This window comes from Ochotona princeps, chromosome X (assembly GCF_030435755.1).
Source record: "Ochotona princeps isolate mOchPri1 chromosome X, mOchPri1.hap1, whole genome shotgun sequence".
Taxonomy (NCBI): domain Eukaryota; kingdom Metazoa; phylum Chordata; class Mammalia; order Lagomorpha; family Ochotonidae; genus Ochotona; species Ochotona princeps.
Window position 1 is genome coordinate 20,306,075 of NC_080865.1, and position 26,132 is coordinate 20,332,206.

A 26,132-nucleotide genomic window follows, 5' to 3' on the forward strand; every position below is an offset into this window, starting at 1 on the left:
TTCCACCAACTGGCTCACTTCCCAGATGCCCAAGTAGCTGGGACTGGGCCAGACAAAAGCCAGAATCCTGGATCTACCTAGGTCTGCTATGTGGGTGGCAGGACTTGAAGTACTTTACCTGTTATAATCCGCCTCCTACCACAGGAAGTTGAATGCTAAATGAGAGACAGAACTGGTTCCAGGCACTGCAATCTGGAGTGTAGGCATCTGAAACAGTGGCTTAACCCACTGTACTGCAACATGCATCCCCTGAGGGGCAGCTTAACTGCTGTGCCTCTCGGGAATTGGCATTAATAAAAAAAATTTACAGATTTAGTCCACCTTGCTTCAGCATTTATCTTTCATTATCAGAGTTCAAGAGTAGTGTTTGATATTACATTATTTGAGTATCAGTAATATTGTATTTATTGTCTAATCAAATTACTGATTTGATAACTCACAGATTGATCAGAGATTTTGAAAAATAATGGAGATACTCAAGCTTGCTCTGTGATGAAGCTACAGAAAGCCGTAATCTACTTCATTTAGATCTAAGTTTAGAAAGTAACAGTAGATTTTCATAATTGTGTGCCCCAACATTTTGTTAAAGTTGCAGATCTGCCTAATCAGTTTAACTGTGTGTTATTAAACATGTAATGCCACAAATATAATGATTAAAATCCATTAAAATGATTTAAACCCTGATCATTTTTAAAATATTTATTTATTTTTATTGCAAAGTCAGATATACAGAGAGGAGGATCTTCCATCTGATGATTCACTCCCCAAGTGACCACAACGGCCATAGCTGAACTGATCTGAAGCCAGAAGCCTCTTGCATCTCCCACACGGGATCAGGGTCCCAAGGCTTTAGGCCATCCTTGATGGCTTTCCCAGGCCACGAGTAGGGAGCTGAATGGGAAGTGGGGCTTCCAGGATTAGAACTGGCACCCAGTATGGGATCCCATTGTGTTCAAGGCAAGGACTTCAGCCACTGGGCTACCACACCACATCCCGTACTGATCATTTTTAGTTGATTGCTACTAAATGTGATAATAAGTTCTAATATGTAAGTAAACTGAACCCAAGCTTACCTTAATCATTTCATGTTCATTAAGTGTGTTATTTAAGGTATGGTGACAGTTTTGTTCTACTCATTTTCACCTGTCATATAAATTCTGTCATATAAATTCTGCCTCCCTGGCATGGGCAGATGTCATTTTGAGAACTTTTCTCTCTCTGGTCAAATGTTCTTTCTGTATCAAAATGGGCTCTACGAATCTCACGACTGAACTCATGGCAACAGAAGGCAGTAGGTAATCTGAGGAACAATTACAAATCACGGACAATGCAAAACAGTACTACCTCTCATTGGTTCTTAGAGGTGGATGGAGGCAGGCGTTGCTAGTTTTCTGATAGCATTTGGAAATATGTGTAATATCTCTTTGGTTAGTCAAAATAATTGAATTTGGGGGGCTTTTCATTTCTGATGGTCCTTCAAAATGTTCACCTTATAAATATATAAGTTTTGAAGATTTATTTATTTTTAGTAGAAAGGCAGACCAGATTTATTGAAAGAAGGAAAGATGAGAGAAATATCTCCCATCTGTTGGTTCACTCCCCAAGTGGTCACAGTGGCCAGAGTTGAGCTGATGGGAAGCCAGAAGCCAGCAGCCAGGAGCCTCTTCCAGGTCTGCCACATGGATGCAGGGTCCTAAGACTTTGGGCCATCCTCGACTGCTTTCTCATGCCACAAGTAGGGAGCTGGATGGGAAGTGGAGCAGCTAGGACATGAACTGGTGCTCTTAGGGGATTCCAGTGCTTGCAAGGAGAGCCATTGAGCTGGCATACCATGCTCTTCAATTTTTATAAATTAGAAAATTGAATTACTAATTAGCTTATTTTGTTTCAAAAGTTTTTTTGAAATCAATGGATTATTTTTCATAATATGCTTGGATCATAGACATTTATGAATTATGCTTATATAGCCTGTAATGCTAACTATATCCCTTGTCAAAAATGTCTCACCAAAATACTAATAGTAATCCACAGGGGCATTTTGAGCTTACTTGGAGAGGAAACTAGAAACCTGCAACTGAGAATTCCAGTCTTCTCTGTCCCTAGTGAGTATTTCACCCTTCTGGAATGAACTGTGTGTAGGAGCAGTGAGGGGAAGCCAGTTGGCTCAGTCACTTCTCATCACCACTCACTGGTGTGCTCAATACCATTGCTGTATATCTTAGTATCTTCAAATAGAAATGGGAGGCTCTTACTGATAGAACTGGACAGATGCCTGTTTTCTGGTGTTGTTTGTCTGTCTGCTTTTTGTCTGAAGCCCATCTGGAGCGGAGGATGATTTGCATGTGAGTGATTTATTAAGGAAATGTTCTTCCCAGGGATGATAGGTCAGCCAGCTAGGGAAAAACAATAGGAATGCAGAAGAAGTCATATAATGCATGATTGCAAGGCAGTTCCTAAACCCTGGCCAGTTTTTCAGAAATCCTCTAGGTCTAAACAGTGTATGCTTCAGAGTCTGTTGCAACTTGAATCAGATGAGCTGGGCTTTCATATTCCCCTATTAGTCAGTCACCAGCGTAAGCCTGCCCTGAGGTGACATAAACACCAAAGCAATTGTGCATATCTGCTCTTTGGGGGCAAACCAGCTTGAATAGCCTGAAGATAGGCATCCGAAGAGATGCAAGTGCAGGCTTTGCAGAAGCAGAGGCTGTGGAAGGAGTGGGTAGATACAGCCACAGACAACTGTTAATGGGGTCAGGAGACCTGGATGAACGACCTGCAGTATTTTTGCAGTGAGTTCCAAACTGCTGCCTTTCATGGATTATATTAATCCAAAGTGTAAGCGACTTTCTGAAGAATTAACTTTGTCATTTTCTTTTGTAAATATGCCTTGTTTTTTCATGTCAATATAATATTGATATAAATAGCTTCGTTGTAGTCTAAAGATACAATGCTTGAAATATAACAGTATTTCCTCCCTCCTCTTTATTTCTTTCAAGAATGAATTTTAAAGACCTCTACTATAGCTAAAGTTACAGTAGAAAACAATTAGTCTTGTATGGGACAAAATCAGAATTCCTGCACTGTTAAAGGTGGTACTGGTTTAAATCTCACTGTTCCTGCTCTGTAGTTTTACATTTTATGTGACAGTTTTCAGAGAGTGTATTTAATAACGTATGTAGATGTGATGTGACTGATAACCACACAGCTCTCAGACAAGGGATTTTGGAAAGTTTGAGTTCTTTTCAGTCAGACGGGCTAATGTGTATGAATTTCCCAAACCAGACATGCTGGAAGTGGTGCTGCGTGTGTGTTGTGATGATATTTCTCTGCTTACAGCTGTCTGCAGGAACCTCTTAAAGCTGATACTGCATCAGAACAATTGCTGGAGGGAATAGAGAGGCTGTGATTGCCAAACATCACCATTAGCCACCAACATTCCCTTGTATTTCTCTTAGTGGAGGCTTTGTGGTGTTTGTGTGTATCTTAATTATTTCATTTTAATTGGCAATGTTATTGATTGTAAATCATTTTCACAGAAACTACCTTTTATCTTAAAGTTTAAGTGTACCTAGAGGCTACTAAGAGATGCCTGTGTTCAATGAAAACATTAAAGTAATAGTGTAAGTGGTTCAAATGTGCCCCATTTAGTACAAATTAGTTTCCCCCATGGTACAACTCAGTTGGAAAAAATGAATGTAGCTGAAAATTGATGAACTGTTCAGCTCCAAATTTAGCAAATGTTTGTAAAGCACTTGCTGTATGCAATACCATACTAATTGTAGTAGGGGATAGAAACATGAGGTATTATCCAATTTCTTTTAGGCAGGAGTTCATAATCTGATGCAAAAATATACACAGACACTGACGTACACATGTGTACACAGTAATTTTAGTTCAGATCAGATGATATTAATCCCTAAATCAGAATCATGAGTAAGTTGTTGACAAAACACCGAAACACAAGAACAGAGGAGGCAAAAAATTTTTTTAAGTAGGTAGTGATAGAATGATAAGATATGGGAGATTAAAGAAATAACTCATTGAATTTTGTGAAGCATAAAATCAACTGATAATCCACTCATCAGCATAATTGACTTTTTATATACTTCATTCTTGTTATACCTTTTACCCCTCAAAATCGGTAACTTCATTAATCCGTTTACTTATGTGTCTGTGTGCACGTGTGTATGTCTGTAGTTTATACACCGTGAACCTGGGCATTCTTCTTGCCTCTAAAGCCTGGAAACAAATAAAAATGTGACTCCAATGCTCAAAAACACTGAAGTGATTAATTGAAATAGAGTCTTGAAGTGTTGCTTCAGTGGAATGATATTAAAGATGGAACACAAAAGTGGAATTAGTTGGAGAAGAATGAATAAGCAATTGGCTACTGTGTTTGGAGTGATTAAAAGTATGGCTTAGGAATATACTATAGTTTTTTTCCAAAGGCTGATTATATAGTGATGAGGATTTGGGAATTACAGCTGGGAAGATAATTTTAGAGTCTATTATGATTGATATTTTGAATCTAGTATCAGTGGGGCTTTGCGCTGATGTAAATCAGGGATGTAGAGAAGGTAAGTTGAAAATAATTTAGTTCTCATGGCTGAAACATCTAGGTGGTGGCAATGGTATCATTGGCTGAGTTTGGAAATATGTAAAAGAAGCATCGTTATCAAGGAGAGATGACAAGTTTTTTGGGGGTGTGTATTTTAATATTGACAGGATAATGAAGTGCATGCATTGTTTAGATATAAACCAGTTTCTACCGACTGTATGTCTAGATGTGAAAAGGGAGTCTATGCGGCAGTTTAACAGATATGACAGGGAAAGAATAATACAGAGAAGAGAGCAAAATTGAAGATCATAGTTCTAGAGCTGAAGCCATGGGGTAGATGAGATGGCAAAGGGTATTTATTACATACAGTTAAAATGTACCCAGAACTACTATTAAGCACAAATAGCTTAATCCTACAAAGAAGTGTTTAAAAAAGCAATAGGAAATTGTAAAGAGTACCTGATCTTAAACATAATAAAAAGAGTAACAGTCTTTTAAAACAAATGACTGCATTGGCTGAAGGCAGTGATGAACAGAAATTTAATTATGGACTGAGAAAAACACCAGTTCAATTTATCAATGTTTTGATTAATATCAAAAGCATATTTTCAGTAGAAGGATAATACCCTATAAATTCATAAATTTATTCTACCAAGAATCATTCAGTTATTGTTTAGCTCTTTCTCTTAGGCCAAGAACTGGTATAAAATGAGATGAAAAGTGGGTAAATCAGCAGAGATACCAAGAAGCAAACTTTGTCCTGATGGTAGAATAAAGCACAAAATTGGCACAGATGCGCTTTCAAGGGAATTACTCACAGTGGGTTAAAAGCATCCTAACATTTTAGTACTGTAAACTGAGGGGAAAGGACAAAATCTAGGCTGCCTTGACTGAGAAAATCTTGTCTGAGAAAATCAGGTGTGGCTAAGAGGCAATGGCAGTGCTGGGAGACAGAACAATTGGGTAAATAGACACTTGGGCATCAGTAAGTTGGGGAATCGGATACATGAAAAGGAGACAAGCACTGGAGTCCTAGTTGAGTGGACTGTGATGCAGGGAAGCACTCAGTTCCAAACAGAACTTTTGGTGCTTTTTGGCCTTTTGATTACTGTGTAACCAAAGATTCCAAATGCAATGATCTCAAATAACATTTATTTTTGTCCCACTGACTGTTTCTGTGGGTCAGGCATGCGATAGGTTGAGTTTATTCGTTCTTCCACTTGATGTGGTGTCCAGAGACATCACCTGATAGTGTTCAGCTGGTTGAAAGGCTGGCCTGAAAGGGAAAAGACAGCACCACTAACCAGTACAGTGCATTAGTGGGAATGGCAAAAGGACGAGCTCAGTAGGAACTGACATCCAGAACACCTTCATGTGGCTTCGTCAGCAAGATGGCTTCTGGGTAGTAAGTTTCACACAAGGCAGCTTAAAGCTTTCAGACTGAGTATAAGATACCCAAAAAGAAGCTAATGATAATTCATGATGATTTATCCCATGACATCACATTTGCTGCATTTCTACTACTCACATCTATTACTAAGACCAGCCCAGCTTCAAGGAGGAGGAGAATTGGATGCTGCCTCTTGATAGACGAAATCTCCAAGAATGTTGTAGCCCTCTCTACTCCATCATAGCTGCTGCAAATCACTTCTGCCTCTTATAGTTCTCTCAGCTTCTAAGTGATCCAAATGCAACAGTAGCTGAATTGATTACTTACGTCAGCTGATAGCAGCAGAAGGAGGAATGAAGGGCCTGGCACAAACAAGCCATTAGAGAAAGAAGACACAGTTGTGTGAAAGAAAGAAGAGGCCATTTGGAAGGATCCAGTTGCTGGTGCAGAATTTAAGGCTTTGATCATTTTTCCTTCTCTATGTTTCTAAGCCCAGTCTCTGTGTCATCTGAGAACATCAGAAACAATTCAGTTGGAAGCCTTTCCTTACCTTTCTGTAAAAATGTGGTTTGTAACAGCACTCTACCCTCTGTGATGGGTGATTGAGAATAAAAAAAAATAACATAGGATGAGGTCATCTGCTCTTTTGTGGAACCGCATCATGTCAGAAGACCCTTTCTGTTGAGTTTTCCCCTGTTATTCATGTCAATCATGGTTTATGAGAATTTATGTCAATGAAAATTAGGTTTAGACCTTGCAATTTAAATGATGGTCAGCACTGGAGTGGGGATAGGATTAGTGAAGATTTTGTTGGAAATGCAGGTTTCCAGGCCCCACCTGAGACCTGGGAACAGTCCATGCCTGTGTTGAACATTCTCAGATGCCTCATTTGCAAACAAATTCTGAAAAATTCTTCTCTAAGGGACATTTTGCTCTCCCATCCACTTGGGTCTTGTTCTTCTGGATATTTTGCCATTTAGTACTCCAGTGCTTTTATAATTATTATAAAATGGCCATAGATAATATAATTGATTATATTAATTCTACTTCAGCAAAAACCTCATTGCATATTGCATAATTAAGAACAGGAAAAATGTTTGATAACTTGTCTTTCTGACAGATAATTAGGCACTCTATCAATAATATTTCCTAAGTCATGTTGAGAAAATTAAGTCTCCAGAATATTAATACATTCTGTGTCAGAAAAGCTTTTCAGTGACAACATCTTGGAAATACTAGTCATTGTTTCTGTTATACTCAACAAAAACTGTTTTTTTTTAAGCATTAGGGATTTTCAAAGAAAGTGTAGAATTTGCAGCATATCCTGAAATTCTTTGATTATTGCATGTATTTTAAGGTAAAAAAGTTCTGAAGTTTTTTCTATGAACTATATCTTTAAAAAATGATTCCCTGCAACAAGGGACATAAAACATTATGGTTTTCCTGATTTTCTGACAGAGTACACAGATGGTCTGGAACCAGAACTGTTGAGTTTGTCATGTAAGCTTGGTCTTTATTTTTAAATTTTAGAATATTTATTTGTGTGTTTGAAAGGTAGGATGGCAGAAAGAGAGAGGGAGGAAGAGAGAGAGAGAACTCTACCCACTGGTTCAATCCTCAGAGTGCCCACATTTGTTCCAGTTGGGCTAGGCCGAATGTGCCCAGGGCCAGGCTTTTCATTTGGGTCTTCCATACGGATATCAGGGACTCAGTAGTTGACTCATCATCCACTGTCTCCCAGCTGCATTTGCAAGAAGCAGAATTAGAAGTGAGGAGCAGCTGGGACTTTTGTTATATGCAATGCAGGCATCCTGAGTGGCAGTTTGACCCACTGTGCCATCACACACACATCTATTTTACTTGTTTAGTTGAATAATCAAGATGTGTTGTAATTGGGCTTTATCTGTAAAGCATTTCTGTAAGAGCCTCAAAGTATAATGCGAAATTTGGGAAAGTGTAGATGAAAACTAGACAAAATATAATAAAACTGGTAACAATTGACATTGACTAAGTATTTACTGTGTACCAGGTCCTGTGCTAAGTGCTTTTGTGGGTGATTGACTTCACTTAGATATACTTGTGAAGCGTGTACGGTATTTAGCTCCATTAACCAGATAGACAAACCAGAGGTCTATAAAGTCAAGTGACTTTTCCATGGTCAGTGCTAGTATGCAAGGACACTGACGTGTCAAACTCACACATTGTCCAACAAGGCTAAGATTTGAATACAAATTTCTAGGCTCATCCCCACATTTAGTGCTCCATAGAGTATCCATGAAAAAAGATTCAAGGATAGATTAAAAAAAACTTTTTAAAGTTTTTTGCACTTCCAAGCTTATACTATGGCTTCTGGCTGGCATATATAGCTAGCAAATTTTAAAGCAATCACTTTTAAGGGCCTTGAATAACACTTGTTCTCCATTTACAAACTAATATACCACTTTAAGTATTTCGCATAGCATCCATAAATTCAATAAATGGCTCTTTTCTTTTTAAGTGGTGTATTTCAATTGTGTGATAAAACTTCTCAAGCAATATCAAGAAGTGGAAGAAAAATTACATGGAACACTGTTATCCTATAAAAACACGTATTAGCAGTCTTACTACCGAAGTATTAGTTCTCTGTCATTGAAGAATTGGGAAATTCACAAAGACAGGAGGAATCTGAGGTGATTTCTAAATCCCTCTTCTGCCACGAGTCCCTCAGTCAGGTGAATCCATCGTTTATAATACAATTAAAATAAATAATTTTGTGGGATGGTAGCTGACATGATCCTTTCTTAGAGTTTCATAGCCATTATTTCCAAACAGTGATGAATATCAATAATATATTGAGATAATTTGCAACAGATACTACATGATATAAAAAAAAAACTGGTGATTTTTACTTAGGACAAAAGTAAGTGTTGCTACTTTAGTTGCCTAAAATCATAAAGAAAATAATAAATTCCTGCTAGAGATGAGCAAAATATAAAGACATAATCTTTTCCTCCTATCAAAGTGCAGAGGACCTCTGAAATGAGGCCTTGGACCGACCTCTCTCATCACCAAGGGCTCAATTTGAAAACCTTTCCCCTAGGCTGTAAGCTGGGATGAAGCTCCATTCTCTGTAACATATTTATAGTCTGTCATTATTTCATGTTTATCTCTACCTTTACGGTGTTCAAGGATAAGTGTTTGCTAATTTGTAGTAGCTAGCTTCTGCTGTTTTATTATGTTTGCGTCTTTGTTCCTAGTCTTCTTTAGACTCTAGACACAAAATAGGAGAATGTGAGTTCTACGAGTGTCCTTAGAGAACAACCAATGAAATCTCTTTCCTTTTCATATACAGAATGAATGTTCACAAATGTGCTTTGATACATTCAAGGTTACATAATCAGTGGAGAGCAGAGCCTAGAATAGTTTGTCAAGAAGCAGTCCACTGTACATCTGCATGAGAGTCGCCTAGCGGCATGCATATTTAACAGGGGCATCAAACTGGTTCTGAAACATGCTAGAGTCAGACGAACAGTGGTCTGAGTTGAAAATGCCTAGTTTTGAGGTTCTTTGACATGGCATGTCACCTGCCACATTTGTGAAGGGACTTCCACAAATTTTCTAATAAGATGGAATTAAAAGATAAGTTTATTTTGGTGGATTTTTAAAAATCTTGATAGGCTATATTGTACTTTTTCCTCACTCTTTTTATGGTCCTGAAAGGCTTCCCTGCACTCCCCCCCCCCCCCCATTACGGATTAACATAGCGTATCATTGCATACAAAGTTATTTCAAAAAGTTCATTAAGAATGCCTATTTATGGGCCCAGTGCTATGGCTCAGTAGCTAAATCCTCACCTTGCATGTGCCAGGATATCATATGGGCACCATTTCATATTCTAATTGCTCTATTTCCCATCCAACTCCCAGCTTGTAGCCTGGGAAGGTAGTAGAGGATGGCCCAAAGCCTTGGGAAACTGCATATGCATGGAGACCCATAGGAAGCTCCTGGCTCCTTGTTGCTGGCTTTGGACTGGCCTATTCTGGGTGTTGTGGCCACCTGGGGAGTGAACCAGTGGATGGAAGATCTTTTTCTCTATATCTTCTCTGTAAATCTGCCTTTCCAATTAAAAATAAATAGAATGTTTACTTATGTGAATTGGCACTGTGCTGTAACAAGTAAAGGAAACTGTGGCTCCTACATAGGGATTTATTTCCTGTGTCAGGTGCTCCACTTTCAATCCAGTTCCCTGTTAATGACCTTGGAAAACGTAGTGGAGTTAGTTCAAGTGTTTGGGTCCCAGCCACCCATGTAGGAGAACTGGAGGATGCTCCTGGCTCCTGAATTCAGCCTGGCGCAGTCCTGCCTTCCTGGTCATCTGGAAAGTGGATCTGCAGGTAGAAGATCTTTGTGCCTTTTCCTCTCTCTGTAACTCTTCAGTATCTCTATAACTTTCAAACAAATGAAGTCTTTAAAAAAGAAAATGCTTATCATGACTAAGCACATGAATTTCAAGATTTTTTTTTACTAAAATGAGATTACATTTCTATTCCATTTTTATATGAACTTTTTGCAGTACATGCGTATGTGAAGGGAATTATCAAAATTCCAGAAAGGCTGATAGCTGCTTATCTGACAAGCACAGGATTAGGTATTGGGTTTTTAAAAGGAAGATAGCTGTTTGCTTCTATGAAATTTGTAGGAAACAGAGCAGTGGAATGTCATCTATCCCGAGGGCAGGTTATAGGGCCACCTACACAATTAAATAGAACTTGAAGGGGAGCTGGAAGAATGGGAAGCTGGGTGAAATCAAGACTGAAAGTTGATAAGGGAAATAGGATGAATATAGCAAGAAAGGATGATTTGACTGATGGTGAGGTCATAGCTACTACTAAGGTAAGAGTTTAAAAGTAACAGACAGGGCACCAGAGTTCCTCATTGCTTCTCTTGCTCTCCGTAATATCTTCTGACAATAGCCAGAGACATCATTATTAAATGCAGATTGAATATAGCCAATCTCTACATAACTCTTCCCCTCGCATTTGGAATTAATGCTTTTACCATGGCTAACCCCAAACTCTTTGAGCCCTAACTTCAGTTAGCATATTTCCTCTTCTTCCCTTTCTGTGTGCTCTTCCCTCTAGCTCTAATTTTATTCCTACTCCCCTTCCTAAAGGGCATGGCTGGATCTTACCTTTCAGGTCTCATCTTAAATTGCACCACCCCAATGAAGAATCGCTGTCTATATGGTTGGCCTTGTCATTCCCTTTTAGATGACTCCTTTTTTGTTTTAACATTTTAAATGCTGCCATTTGTTATTTCTTTATTGTTTATGATGCAGATCAAATTATGTCCTCAGCTATCATCTCGTCTCCTGTAGCCATTTATTAGGGATGCTGTGGGCACCCAGTTGCATCCTTTCGATCTCAGCTGATTCGCATCTAACTCATCTAATCCTAGTCTACTGAACTGGGATCATCATGAAGGAACTCTAAGTGGCTTTGGCTGCCTATGTCACATCCTAACAAGCAAGCTACAAGCCTTCTCAACTCTGCGATTCTCTCAAATGTGTCTATAGGGTTTCTGGGACACAGTCACAGAATGAGAGTTTAATAATGTAGTCCCTTCTCAGAAGCTTACAGCAATGGCTATTTGTCTTTCCAGTATCCATTTTAGCCTTGTCTTTTTCCTGTTATTCCATTTTATCTCCTTGCTAACTCTTTCATTTGTTAGATAACATGCTGTTGGTACTCAATACACTGAAACTTTAGCCATGCAGAAATCTGATATTCTCCATAGATTCAGATGCCTAATTAGAAATACAATATTTGAGCCATGGTTGCTTTTTATCTTTTTGCAGTTTTTGTGGTGACTTGCATGTGATAAAATGTACATATATAGCGTCTAAGAAAGATAAGTATCAATGGACATGTGAAAATATTAACCTGCCATATAGGCTTATGTGTGTTAGGGGTGGGGATGGAAAATTTTTAGCTTGTTTTGATCACAGTTAAGCTAAAATTAAGATTTAGTTGTAAATCTAAGAGCTTATGATGGAGCACCAAGACTATGAACATAAAGATGACTACTGAGTAGTTTAGGGTTTCAGAGGGTACTGACAAAGATTTGAGAGGTGGGATGATTGTGGTCAGTAAGGAAAAAGAGCCCCAGATAAAAAGGAATAAGGGGGAAAAGGATTACAAGTTGGCGGAGGGCATTTCTATCCATGGCCAAGATGAACACTTACCACAGGGAAGGAAAGGAAACATTTTTATAATGGCAGCCTGTGCATGAAGAATCTACAAAAGCCAGACAAGCAAGCAAGTTAGCACATAAAACAGTGATGGGGTCAGGATTCTTTACTGACCACATTCTGGCACCAACTGGCAATTTTGTGTATGTGTTTTGTCCTGTTCACTTCATCCCAGGTATGCATGGTAGTAACATTGACAGGCTGAGCTATCTATGACTGCCACTAGTGATCCATAAAAGTGTTATGTATCTGCATTACTATTTCTGTTCATTATTTTCATTGCTATTGGCTTGTGTTTTCTGTTATATGTCGATTGAGTGGATGTATGTTCTTGAAATTTTAGAAATGCTATTCTTCACTCATTTCATGATAGATCACTGATAAAAAAACAATACAAGAAGATTGAAGCTCTTTATTATGGTTGTTTGGTCATGATGCAACCAGTTGGTTCTTGAAGATTATTTTGTGGTAACTTGGTTTCAGTCACTTAAGGCAACATTAAGTGAAAGCCATTTTAATTATGTTTATTTTTAAGTATCCCTAAAAAGTTGTTAACAGTGGGTTATAAGAAGGTTGTTGCTAGTCATTGGAGTGAAGTTCAAGGATTTTGCCTGCTTTGTGAACTGAAGTATATATCGACATTTAGCATTCTGTATTGTTTATTGACATATGCATTACTGGTCAATTCCTCACAAGATTGCCTATGTAATTATGTCAATTATGACACATTAAAAGGAAGGACAATCAAAGATTGATTAATAAAGATCAAAGACGAGGCTTTTGATAAAAGCCTAAAATCATAGTTCTCAAAGCAGTCATAGCATGCTGAATAAATTCCATGATATATGAAAGTCAGGGCAAGTTCCAGTGCTACTTGGTACAAATAAGTACCCAAAGGGCTGACTTCGGTTTGGAATCACCCAATATTACTAAATATTACCACCTAAAACATCATTTTGACTATTAATGTGAGCAATGTTTCAAGCTTTCCCCAAACAAAAGCGTGTTAGATGCTTCCACAAGGTCCTCTGGCAGGTGAATTGCTTCCTTCCTGATACAGCCTCTCATACTTCTCTAGGACCATCAATTCCCATTCCTGAGCATTCCTTATGCTCTGAGAAGTGACTTGTCAGTTCCCTGACGAGCCCATCCGATTTAATTTATGTGGTTGTTAGCGTCTGTGGTTCCCTCTGCTTGCTGTTTCTTCCCTTTGGCGTATCTGCCTGTTGGTTTCCTTTTAAAATCTAGAAGTTCAATTTAGGGATTTTTTTTTTTGCATTTTAATGTCTCCAATGTTGGTGGTTTCTCTTATCTGTGCAGACACCATACTTACAACACCACTATTGACAGGATTATAACACAATGATATTATATTTGCTTAGATTGACAGTGCATTACTAGGCTGTAATAAAAACCTGAAAGAGATAGCAACATCTTAAAAAATGTAACTGTCTTTCCATTTTGCCTGGGAAAAGCTGAAGGATGTAAATAATATTGATGAAATGTAACTCAGTAGTTTAACTAGCCCTCCCTCCCCTCTTTGACACATGGAGAAAATAATACAGACAGTGCTAAATAATTTATTCCTGTTGGTCACGCAATTGCAAAAAATTACAAGTGCAGTTTGCTCCCAGATGCCAATTTTTAAAAATATTTAATCACACTGAGTCTCTCATGGAAGACTTTCAAGTAAGTTAGAGATATGATTGGGTGGATCTCTGAAACTGAATGTGTTCATACTTTAGCTTATTTAAGAGACATGTTTTTCAGATAACTTACAGTGATTTCTACAGCTAAACAGTGGGGAGTGGTGGGTTCTTGGGCAGCATTTACTGTATAATTGGAGTTTAGGACTTAATGGAATCCCCAGAGTTGAGTGATAATAGCAACAGTAGTGTAAGACCTGGGAGATTTTTCCTAGTATATAAAAATAGAATGATCACTGTGTTATTTTGTTTCCATTAACAACTTTAAGCTAAAATTAATAACAGTTTTTTGGTAGACTTTATTACTTAATATTTAGAAACTGCAGGGGCGATGAATATGTTAAACTTAGTTCAACCATTCCTGGTTTATCGAAAGATGTTATGAAGATATGCAAGCAAAAGTTATCTAACACTGGCTGTGAGTGGTATTGTGCTCAGAGAAGCCCAGAAGTAATAAAGCTACAAAGCAAACAATGGTTACAGCATCTGCAGATGAATTGCCTAGGCTTCGATTTGTCTCTATCACTTATTCCTTAAGTTCATTCAAGTTACTTTCAGCCTCTGTGCCTCAGGTCTGTCATCTGTACAATGAGAAGGATTTTAATTAATTCTTAAATAATTAAAATAACCTGTGTAAAATTCACAGCCCTGTGGCTGACGGAAAGTAAAGATGCACTGTTTATCACTCATGTCTTTCTAAAATGTGTGAGGTTGATTCATATGCAAGTTCTAGTATTGAACCTACAAAAATGGAAATTGTAAATGGTCTAAGTTATTAAAAGAAGTGGAAGTGTAAGAGGGACAATAGAAACAGACTAAAGCTGACTTCTTAATGTCAAGGAATGTAATGTTATGAAGATGCTTTGTTTTGTTGTTTCATACTTTAGCCACAACAGTTTTACTCCAATGTAACTAATAAATTATAAAAATGATAGTATTTTAAAATAAATTTTGCATTGATTGATGAAAGCATTTATGGATGCCCATGAGCCATAAAGTCTTTTTCTACTGAATGTGAAGATGCCTATCATTTCCCCTTAATGTGCCGGTATTTGGCATTTCTCTCATTAGTCTACCCACTGAGCACAATTTATTTCTTTTCCTTTTGGGATACTGTTATTTACATGCTTCAAAACAAAGGGCTTCATCTTGCCAATCATGTGCCATGCTGTTTCTGTCACAAAAGGAACCACTGGGACAGATTATAGCTATCTGCCCTTGCATCACTGGCTGTCTCAAATGTAAGCCATGGATTTGCGTGATTCAACCAAATATTGAATTTCAGTTTCAGAATTCTCAATTTATGGATAATATTTAAATCTATATGGAATCATTAACTTTAATCAGAGACCATAAGCCTCCCATACCTTTTTCTTTAAGATATATTTATTTCAAAGTCAGAGTAACAATGATCGAGGGAGAGTTAAAGTATCTTCTATCCACTAATTCATTCTTTAAATAGCTACAAAAGCAGGGCTGGGCTACACAGGCTCCAGGAACTCCCCTGGGTATCACACATAGGAGGCAGAGGCCCAAAAGGCAGAACATTACAGAGAAAGAGAGAGGGACAAGGACAGGAAAAAGGACTGGGAAAGGGAGACAGAGGGAGGGAGGGAGGAAGAGAGACAGAGACAGAAAGAAGGAGAAAGAATTTCCATCCACTGGTTCCATCCACTATCCAAATGGCTGCACTGATGTTTTGGCTCAGAGGAGATTTGTTCCCACATCTAGAATGTTTAATGGCTTTGGTTTATCCCTCCAGACCAAAGCTTTGTTTTTCTTTTCTGTGGGAAGCTGTCCTCTGTGGACACCATCAGAAGACCAGGTGAATTTGGTTAATGGGAGCCTTAAGGAGGCATCCCAGGGAAGAAGAGCTGGGAGGAAGGAGTGATTGGAACTCTTACTCACCACAGGCCAACTGTACTCATCACTCAATAGCAAAGGTCTTGATAGGTGGTCATCTTGATTCTCTTTTTATCCAGAAATCAGCAATCCCCATCTCTTCATTCCCATGCACTTACAGATGACACTGCCATTGCTCTATTGGTACTTTGCCCACAGTTTCGTGAAATTACCTAACTAAACACTCCACAAAATGGCCAGATCTTGCTAGGACCTTGGGACCCTTTTAGTACATTCTCTCCTCCTCTAGATAACGTAATTTAACAGGAAAAAGGATGAAAGTGATGAAATTGAATTTATTGAGCACTTTCTTTAACAATCACCATTTTGGACATCTTGCATTTATTATCTCATTTAATCTGTTTGTTAATGCTTTGAAGTAGACCTCTTTTATTACTTCGAGATCAAACTGAGAATTGTGGAAAATATGGATTGTTTTACAGTTAGTAACAAATGCATGCTAGCTAGTACTTATACAAGGAGACTTCAGAAAATTCGCTTAAAATATGCCATATGATTTTCTTTTTTGGCTTTAATGTTTGATGTCTATTGAGTGAACAGAAGATTCTAAGCATTTTGATGGTCATACAACCTTTAGCTTTATTAACTGGTCACTTTATAATAGTACCAAAATAAACATATGTTCTAATTTTATATTGCCCATGAACTTTTAAACTACTTTTTAAAACATACTTACAAATAAAGCACTCCTTTACATTCATTTAAATCTTTACAGTGTCACTAGAATGGTGATGAAAATGGCAAGGCACAGAGATACTAGGTTTCTAGCCCCCAAGATCACACAGCTAGAAAATGGCAAAGTGGGAAATAAAGCAAAACATTGTGGGTTCAAAGACAACTTTTATTCCCTAATATTACATCACTTGGCTGTTCTTTGTAAAACACATCTCATGAATGGGACTTTGCCTTTCCTTTTTTTTTTCCTGCACAATTCTAATGTCTTTCTGTCATTCCCATGCTAACATGAAATACTAATAAAATATATTGTTTCTGTTTTGAAGATTCCTTTCAAGGAAGACTCATGCATGGCGCCAAGCATCACTGTAACAGTCATTCCTAGGGGTGTTCAAGACAGACAGGAGTGTGAGGAAGCTCTTCGTGTGCTGTTTATGTTCTGTTTCTCCATCAGGATGCTGCTACTATGAATATCTTTAATTGGCAAAGATGCCTTACCCTATTAACCTAAGATCTGTGTAATTTTCTATGCAGATATTACACTAATATAAAAACATTTTTCTCATTCATAAAATACTTATATCCTTACTTAAGTAAACAGCCATAGTAGATAGCATTACTTTTCTTGGAGCTGGTCAGCAGCATTTGCCCCTATGTTTTGATTCCCTGCTTTACACTCCTTCTTTTGTGTTTTTAGTATTTTTGGTATTTGTGGCATCTACAGATTTATAATCATGGAAAAATCTCTTGACATTTGCAGCAACAGATGTGTTCATGAATTGACCTTTGGTAAATTATCCCTGTTCTCTCTATGTCTTACGTAAATATCATGTTGACCCCTATGTATTTTTAGGTTAAAATACCCATACAAGCTTGTAAAATCTGATGTCATTTAAACATCTTTGCAAATGCATTGCTGTTCCTTCCTCAGTTTTTACTTTGAATTACTTTCCATTGTGTTTATGCTTTTTAACCAATTAGCCTGAGTTTCATTTTGACCATTGATTATGGTTTATGGTAACATGTTTCCTTATTTTTTCTTTTTCAATATCTATCTATGTAAGGCCAGAATGAGAGCAAGCAAGCAAGAGCGAGGGAGACAGAGACAGAGAGACAGAAAATTTTCCATCTGCTGCTTTACTCTCCAGATGGCTGCAGTGGCCAGCAGTGGGCCAGCAGTAGGCCAGCAGATTTATCCAGGTTTCCCATGTGGGTATCAGGGGCCCTTGCAATTTGGCTATCTTCCAGTGATTTTCCCAAGCAAATAGCAGAGCGTTCCTAATTGTGACAATTGAGACATGAGCTGGTACCTGTATGGGATATCTTCATTGCAGGTAGAGACTATACCCATTGTGTTAAAATGTTGGCCCTTTCCTTACTTGGCACTGACAAGGATGTGGAAGGATTACTGCATCATTTTATGGTCATTTTAGCATGTTATGCTCTGATAATACACATATATATCTCAATATGTGGACAAGATATAGAAACGCCTAAAAGCACTGAGTAATATCAAACACTCACTAAGTTTACTAGAAAACAAAATATTAGTCATGAAAGGATTTGAAGACAGGGAGCCACAAGACGATATAGCTCACAAAGGATTTGTTGTTTTGCACGTTATTAAGTAAATTTTTTGTAGTTGAAAAGTAAGCCTTTGGAGATGGAATTTCGAAGAAATATTACTGTTTGAAAGATATGAAACATTACCTGCAATAAAAATACCTTGGTAGATATGGAAAGGGAGGAAAATAAAAGAATAATTTAAGATAGCCAGAAAAAAAGAAGCTAAAGATTAACAAAAGATAAAAAAGAAGTTCAAAACTCTGTTCCCCTTGTGCCATCCATTTTACTGGTCTTTGGAAACGTATGTATAATGGCAAGTTTCCTCTTGAACTTCCATTTTAAAAGAATGTCAAACTAAGAGACAAGAAAGGGCTTTGTAAGTGAGCCATCTACTTTCCAATAGAGTCAATGACAGGCTGTACTTTTCATCCCTACTTAGAATTTCACCAAAGAAAGCATGAAGACTAATATAAAAATAAAACATGAAATTATTCTTTCTTTTTTTACTGAGTGCAGGCTATTTGTCAGTCTGCATTAACAGTTATATTGTTCAATTTAAACCTCATTGCAGTGCTGTGAAATGATATTTCAATCCTCATTTGACTAATGAATAAGTTATGCTTTAGAAAGGTTAATTCTCTTGCTCAAGCTAGGACAGCTAGTGGATAGGTGCCTTGAGTTCAAAAATTTTTGCCTCTGAATGTTTGCCTCTGAAACTTGTTTTACCTTTGCTACGCCATATCTGATATTATATACATCATATCTGTAATCATATCATGCATGAGGCATACATGAGTCTTCCTTGAAAGGAATCTTCAAATCATGAAAAATATAATTTATTAATATTTCCTGTTAGTATAGCAATGAGAAAGACATTAGATTTGCAGAGAAACTGGGAAAGAAAAAGGAAAAGTAAAACCAACCCAGAGCAATGAGATGTTTTGCTTATCTTGGATATTCATACTCCAGAGGGGATATAACTGGGCACTTGAAGGATCCTAAATTTATAGGATAAATATTGAACATTTCATTGAGAACAATTTTAAAGCATAGGAAAGCAAAATTTACTCAAAAGCACTTAGAATTATCTTAACACTGAAAGAAAAATACATTAAGAGATCAAGGCAAATATTTCCATGAATTTGTAGCATGAAAGATTTGATTTCATAGAAAACTGCAGTTGCTGTGTAATTTGCACTGGCAGACTCTAATATTCACTCCACTGTATTAGCTGGGAGCATGCTCTGGTGGAATGTTTTAAGAAGTACTTTATTGGAGAACATGGTGGCTGTTACAAGTTGGAGTTGAATTTTACTAATGAGACTTTAATATATCACTCATTGTATGAGTTTTGAAATTTAAGTGTAAAACAAAGGAAAACAAAAACTGTTTTTCTCTATCATCTCGTTGCCTTCTTTCACTTGCTCCAAAGAGGTGTACCTATGGGCCATTGGCTGCCCTTCGATCCTAAAACCCCTGCCCATTTGGTTGACTTCAGATTTAAAGAGAGAATTATAAAAGACCCTTATCTTTGTGCATAAGTATGGACCAAAACCAAGATCCTTTCTGCCTTGTTAACCTTGGTCTAGACTCCTCCTGGATGCTAAGCACAGTTGTGTCTTAGAGGCTGGGAGATCTTTAAGCCTTTGGAGTTCATGTTGTGGTTTATAACTGGAGAATTACCTCCCTGTTCTCACTCTCTTCTCTTGTTGAGCAGACATCCTGCCACCCACCTACTTCCGGTTTTGCCATGTTATTTACCAATATATGTGTATATATATATATATATATATATATATACATATATGTACAAATATATGTGTGTGTGTATATATATGTATTTGTAAGAGCAAATATGTCTTTCAGCTAACTTTATTTTATTTGTTTTCTTCAAAAATTGACACATTGTAGTTTGCCAGATTCTTTTTATCTGAGAAGTTGAGTGCTGGGGTCCATGCAGTGGGTTTGGATGACATGAAGGTGTGAAGAGAACAGCTCCCCTGTGTGGCAAGGCCCGGGGGAGCTTCCAGCTGTTAGGCAAGGCCCGGTGGAAGTCTCTCTGACCACCTTGATGCTGTTTCACCCCCTGGCTGCATGGACACTCAAGCACCCCACTAAGAATTCTGTAATCTATTGAAGCATTGTTGTTTGCCCCTGTGACGGTTTTTGCAACCCATGTGAGCTTGAGAGTTAATGTCACTGATAATGTCTTGGTGAGTGGGCCTTTGACAATTTACACACAGGAGCACAATTAAGCCCATGCCATTTTTGGACACCTTATTGGGTACTTAACCATTGCCTCAGAATTTGTTCCAGACATGTAGCACTCCTTCTGGGAAGGGGCTTGAAAATATCCTAAATATTAATGCAAGTGATGGGAGTGAGAGCTGAAACTGCTATGGCAGTAAATATAGTTATTGTTATCTCAAAGGCTAGCCTGTCTTTGCAATTTTTTGAGCATAGAAAATGTAACTGTTTTAGCCGCTTTTATAATTTTTAGCTAGAGGAATTAAGGATGCTTTTATTAAAGAAAATGCTTTTGATTATTGTTTCATTGTTTATGGGGTTGTAAAATCTATAGTTGTAGGGGGATTTAACATTTGAAACTTTTGTTTTTAGATTTTACATCTTTTCCCTTGTAACCTATTTTCCCATTAAATAATGGGCAAATTGTAGAAACAGAAATGTGGTAGGAATGTACTACTGATTAGCAGGAATTGCATGTGCCTTGGCCTTGGAGTCCTGGCCGTCGCTCCATGGCTACTGTTGAAGAATAAATAATGGCTTGCTTTGAAGAATATGAATACAGTATTTTGCAGAATTATCTTTTGGGACACCTGCTTAGCCTTGAAGTGCAGACGGAGTGACCAAATGTCTGTACATGCCCCCTTAGACTTGAAGTAATAATAGAACAATTAGTTGCTTGTGCAGAAGGTTGTGAGGTGTCTGAGTAAATAAAAAGGACAGCTTTTTCTTGGGCTATTGTGAGAACGCACCAAGTGTCAGTGTCTGTGTCTTTCTTTATTGCCGACTCCACGCACCCTTCCCTAGCTCCGAACCCTGCTGGAGCTGGACTCTGGCATTTAAAACAACATACCTTTCTCAAATGGTTCTGTAAGCTTTCACTCCTGGAAAGAAAGCCCATACTCAAAGCATTGTATAGCTCCATTCAGTTTGCAAATGCATTCATACTGTTCCCCTCAAAATGCTATGCAATTTGGGATTAGAAATGAGGTTCTTGACAGCATTACCAGAAAGTATGCCTTCATTTGCTGTGCTTATAACTAGAAAGCTTTCCTTGAAGTTTCATACAAATGATGTTATTTACTCATACATTTTCACATATGTGCAAGACCTCTGAAAAAATTCCAATAAGACAGTATTTTGCATTTTTTTGTTCTTCTTCTGAAGTTTTAAAACAGATTGACTTTGGTAGACTTTCAAGAGAATAGCTTGTTTTGAACTTGGACAAAGTGTGTATGTCTGCATCCCCAGAGGTGGACATGTGGGATCTGGTGGGCTTTGTCTGATGCACCAGCCAGAGGCAAGGCTTGTCTTTATTGCCCCTGCCTGGCTGCAGAGCGTGGATAAACTGTCCGGGTAGTATCTTTCTGTCTCAAAATCAGGGCTTATTTTGATCATGGTAGTGTTCAACATCTGTATGAGATCCAAAGAGTACATGAGAATAATTCCATCAACCAAAGGCCAGTGATAGACCCAACGTCTGCCATTTTGGAGAAACTGTTTTCTGATTCCCAGACGGTAGAAATTCTCATAGTCATGTCACCTAATGGTGTCTTACTGCTTCGATATGACATTACTTTTCATGAATAGATGTTCTCTCTCATGAAATTTTGGGTTCCTTCTGAACTATGTTTGCTTAAGTACCTAACTCAACTTTAGTGGTGTTCCATATACATCTGTAACTCATCAACTGTGGCTTTCTGGGTAACTTGGTTGGTGAATGCTGGGAATGATATCATATGAAGCCAATAGACTTTTAGCACCAAGACCAAAATATGCATGAACATATGACAGAGGAAATAAAATATTTGAAAAATATGCACACAGGATAAACTGGCCAAGGAAGCAACGTGATCAAATTGAAATAACCAGGGCCCCGGGAGCTCAACAGAGACAACACAAAAACTTAGTTTTAATTCTGGTAGTTTAGTGACAAGCTATTGTGTATATTCATCCTATTTCCTATCTACAGGATGAGTATGTTAATGTTAACTTTATAGAAATGTTACAAGTTTTAAAAGTCTACTCATTTAGAGGACAGTCTTTCTTTTTTTTTTTTTTTTTTTTTTTTTTTTAATTTTTTTTCTTTTTATTGTATTGTTGTTGACAATCTTTACATAGTTAATTACAGTTATAGGAAAAAGAAGGAAAAAAAAGGTTTAGGGGGATAGGAAAGTGGGTAATGCTATTATGTCCATATTGTTTCCATCACGTATCTGAGGTAAAGGGGAATATTGAGGGAGAAGCCCCACCCGGTTTCCCACCCACCCTAAGTCCCGGATGTGGGGCATGCTCTGAGATATGTGCTCGAGTGGTGTTAATAGTTCTGCAGTTATGAATCGCTGCCAGTTTCGCTCGATGAGGTCGTCCACCAATTGATATGGTCCATCATAAAGTCTCCGTTTGCCCCATAATTTGCTGCCAACATATAGCTGAGATGAATGATTGTCCTGTTCTGTCTTCTGTCTTTTCTTGGTTAGAGTTCTGAGTCCAGCAGTTCGATTGGGGAGATCTCCAAAGATACTTTGAGGTATTCCCAGACTAGTTTCTTGCATGTTCTAGCAAGCACAGGGCCCGGCACAGTCCATCACCCCGATCAGCTGGTGGTTGCAATTGCTGGGTTGGTTCTGTTTTCAGTCCCGAGTTGCACTGGAACCAATGGGTGTTGCAGTCCAGTCTGGTTCGGCCCTTACATCAACCAGTGGGAGCTGCAGCCTAGTAGGGGCGACCCACAATAACCCCCTCCAAGCCCGCCCCCTACCCTGGTTTGCCAGTATGTGTAGCAGAAGACCAGTCTGTCCCCCATCCCATTTGGCTCTGGTACTTGTCAATGGGTATTAAAGCTTAGTTCTATCTAACCAACTCAACCATCCAGCCCTCACAGATGTTGTTGAGTGCCTCTCTATCTAGCCATCCCAGCCCCCGTCCTAGTTTTCATGCCCTCCCACGGGAATAGTGACCCAAGAAGGGGGAACCCACTTTTCCCTCCCAGGTCTCTCTGTCCCGGTTTATGCACTCTTTAGGTGGTCCTGAGATTTGACTCGACAGAATTAGTCCCCAGTGCCAGCTTCTGCCAGCTGATGCTGCGGCCCTGATCTAGTCCACATGCAGCGCACAGGTGTTATAGCCTTGCTTGGTCGGGTCTGTCTCTATCCCAGCCAAAACTCTCCAGTGGGAGTAGCTGACTGGTGAGGGGACCAGCCCCTTAATCCCCCCGCCAGCTCTGCCCCTTCCTTCCTGGATCTCACGTGTGCTGGATGGGTGCTGCATTCACATCCAGTACAGGCAGCCACGCCCTGGCATTCCATAATGTGTACTGGTTGTGTCGCAACCAAACCCGGCCCATCCCACACTCTGTTCTGGCGATCGGATTTGCCAGTGGTTGACATGAACTGATTCAGCCTGGTCTGCTCCTGACCCATGCCGAATGTATGCCAGTGGGAAACTTTCCATGGCCTATTCTGGGCTGTTTCCTATCATGCTTCTTGCGCTTACCTGCAGGGACTGTGTCCTGCCAGAGGAGTTGCCCAGGCTCCTCCATCAGAACCCCTCCCAATGCCAGATTTTGCGCTTGCCAGGGGGTTCTTGAGCCAACCCTACTCAGTTCACCTCCTGTCCTAGCAGGAACAGTGGTTTTTCCTGGCTGGCTTTCACCCCATTCTGGTTCTTGATGTTGGATGTTTCAGCCCGGCCATGGCTCGTCCATACCCACGTACAGCTCACACATCGCTCAGAAGAGGAGTGAGACCCAGCCTAGTCAGTCCCACATCTACCCTGGTTCTCCATAACACCAGATGGTGTTGGGATCTGAACCGGCCTGGTGCATCCAATCCCAGCCCACACTAGTGCCTAGGGTGACTACAACTGTTTCCTAGATAGAACGCAGCCCCCATTCCAGCACATACACTCCTTGGTGGGAGCCTCATCCCAGTTGTGGTGTCCCCTTACCTCCCAGATTGGGCCTGTTCCTAGCCGTAAATCACACACCTGCCCGTGGTTGTTCTGAGGAGCATTAGCTGCAAGCCTCAAGTTCATTTGGGATTCCCTCATTGCCAGCATTCTGTTTCCTTCATTTTGATTGAAGGGATCCCCAAAGAGACTTTGAGGTGTTCACAGATCAGGTTACTAGCAAGCACAGTGCTTCATGCCCCAAGCACTATGGGTTCAGGAGGGAGCCTCCCAGGCAGCAGGTCAATGAACCAAAAGTCAAAAACTCTGGCCGGGCGGCCAGCAGGCAGAGCCTGGCGCCAAATGGCGCGCTGGCCGCCCTAGAGCAGCTCCCCACGTGTACGTGGTAGCTACTGTGTGTTCCCAGGCTTGAGGCGAGGCCATCCCAAGGCCCCCGGCAGGCAGCAAAGTAGCTGCCTGCCGGAAGTTCAAGTCCTTGGGCCCCAGTCCCACCCTTCCTGGCTCCTCCCCCCAGCTCAAGCCACATGGCGAGCAGTAGGGGAGGCCCAGACCCGCTACACAGACCCCCGGGACTCACCCAGAAAAGGGGTAGCCATCGAGGTTCCGGCAAATCTGGGAGCAGCTCCCCACGTGTACGTGGTAGCTACTGTGTGTTCCCAGGCTTGAGGCGAGGCCATCCCAAGGCCCCCGGCAGGCAGCAAGGTAGCTGCCTGCCGGAAGTTCAAGTCCTTGGGCCCCAGTCCCACCCTTCCTGGCTCCTCCCCCCAGCTCAAGCCACATGGCGAGCAGTAGGGGAGGCCCAGACCCGCTACACAGACCCCCGGGACTCACCCAGAAAAGGGGTAGCCATCGAGGTTCCGGCAAATCTGGGAGCAGCTCCCCACGTGTACGTGGTAGCTACTGTGTGTTCCCAGGCTTGAGGCGAGGCCATCCCAAGGCCCCCGGCAGGCAGCAAGGTAGCTGCCTGCCGGAAGTTCAAGTCCTTGGGCCCCAGTCCCACCCTTCCTGGCTCCTCCCCCCAGCTCAAGCCACATGGCGAGCAGTAGGGGAGGCCCAGACCCGCTACACAGACCCCCGGGACTCACCCAGAAAAGGGGTAGCCATCGAGGTTCCGGCAAATCTGGGAGCAGCTCCCCACGTGTACGTGGTAGCTACTGTGTGTTCCCAGGCTTGAGGCGAGGCCATCCCAAGGCCCCCGGCAGGCAGCAAGGTAGCTGCCTGCCGGAAGTTCAAGTCCTTGGGCCCCAGTCCCACCCTTCCTGGCTCCTCCCCCCAGCTCAAGCCACATGGCGAGCAGTAGGGGAGGCCCAGACCCGCTACACAGACCCCCGGGACTCACCCAGAAAAGGGGTAGCCATCGAGGTTCCGGCAAATCTGGGAGCAGCTCCCCACGTGTACGTGGTAGCTACTGTGTGTTCCCAGGCTTGAGGCGAGGCCATCCCAAGGCCCCCGGCAGGCAGCAAGGTAGCTGCCTGCCGGAAGTTCAAGGAGGACAGTCTTTCTTGAATAGTTCCTCCAAAAATGGTAAATATAATAAATGCCTGTTATTATTATAGTTCTAGTGAATGAACTGAGGAGAATAGGTGAAAAGTAAGCATATATTTATTTAATTTCTGTTTAAATCAGAGCCTCCTGAAGTTTGAGTTGCCCAATTTGAGAATGTGGCATCTTGAAACACTATGTATACTATATTTGCAGAAGTAACTTGTTTTGTGCAATTAGCATGTTAAACCTTTTGGCTGTATTTAATGCTTCCAAGTACACAGGGTAGTCAAATTTTACTTAGCCTACCAGGACAAATCATATGTGATCTTTGTTCCATTGTATGTTTATTCCTCCCTTACCACAAATTGTCTGATAATTTAAATGTTTCTTTTTTCTCTGCTTCATAAAAAATAGTGTTCATTAGGCTGGATTAAGTAGATGATTTAT

General features: G+C 40.0%; 1 protein-coding gene across 5 annotated transcripts in view; it reads left to right on the plus strand.

Moving 5' to 3' along the window:
- The window catches only part of DMD (dystrophin), a 1,951,117-nt gene that overhangs the window by 323,852 nt on the left and 1,601,133 nt on the right, over positions 1-26,132 (plus strand). The window lies entirely within an intron of this gene.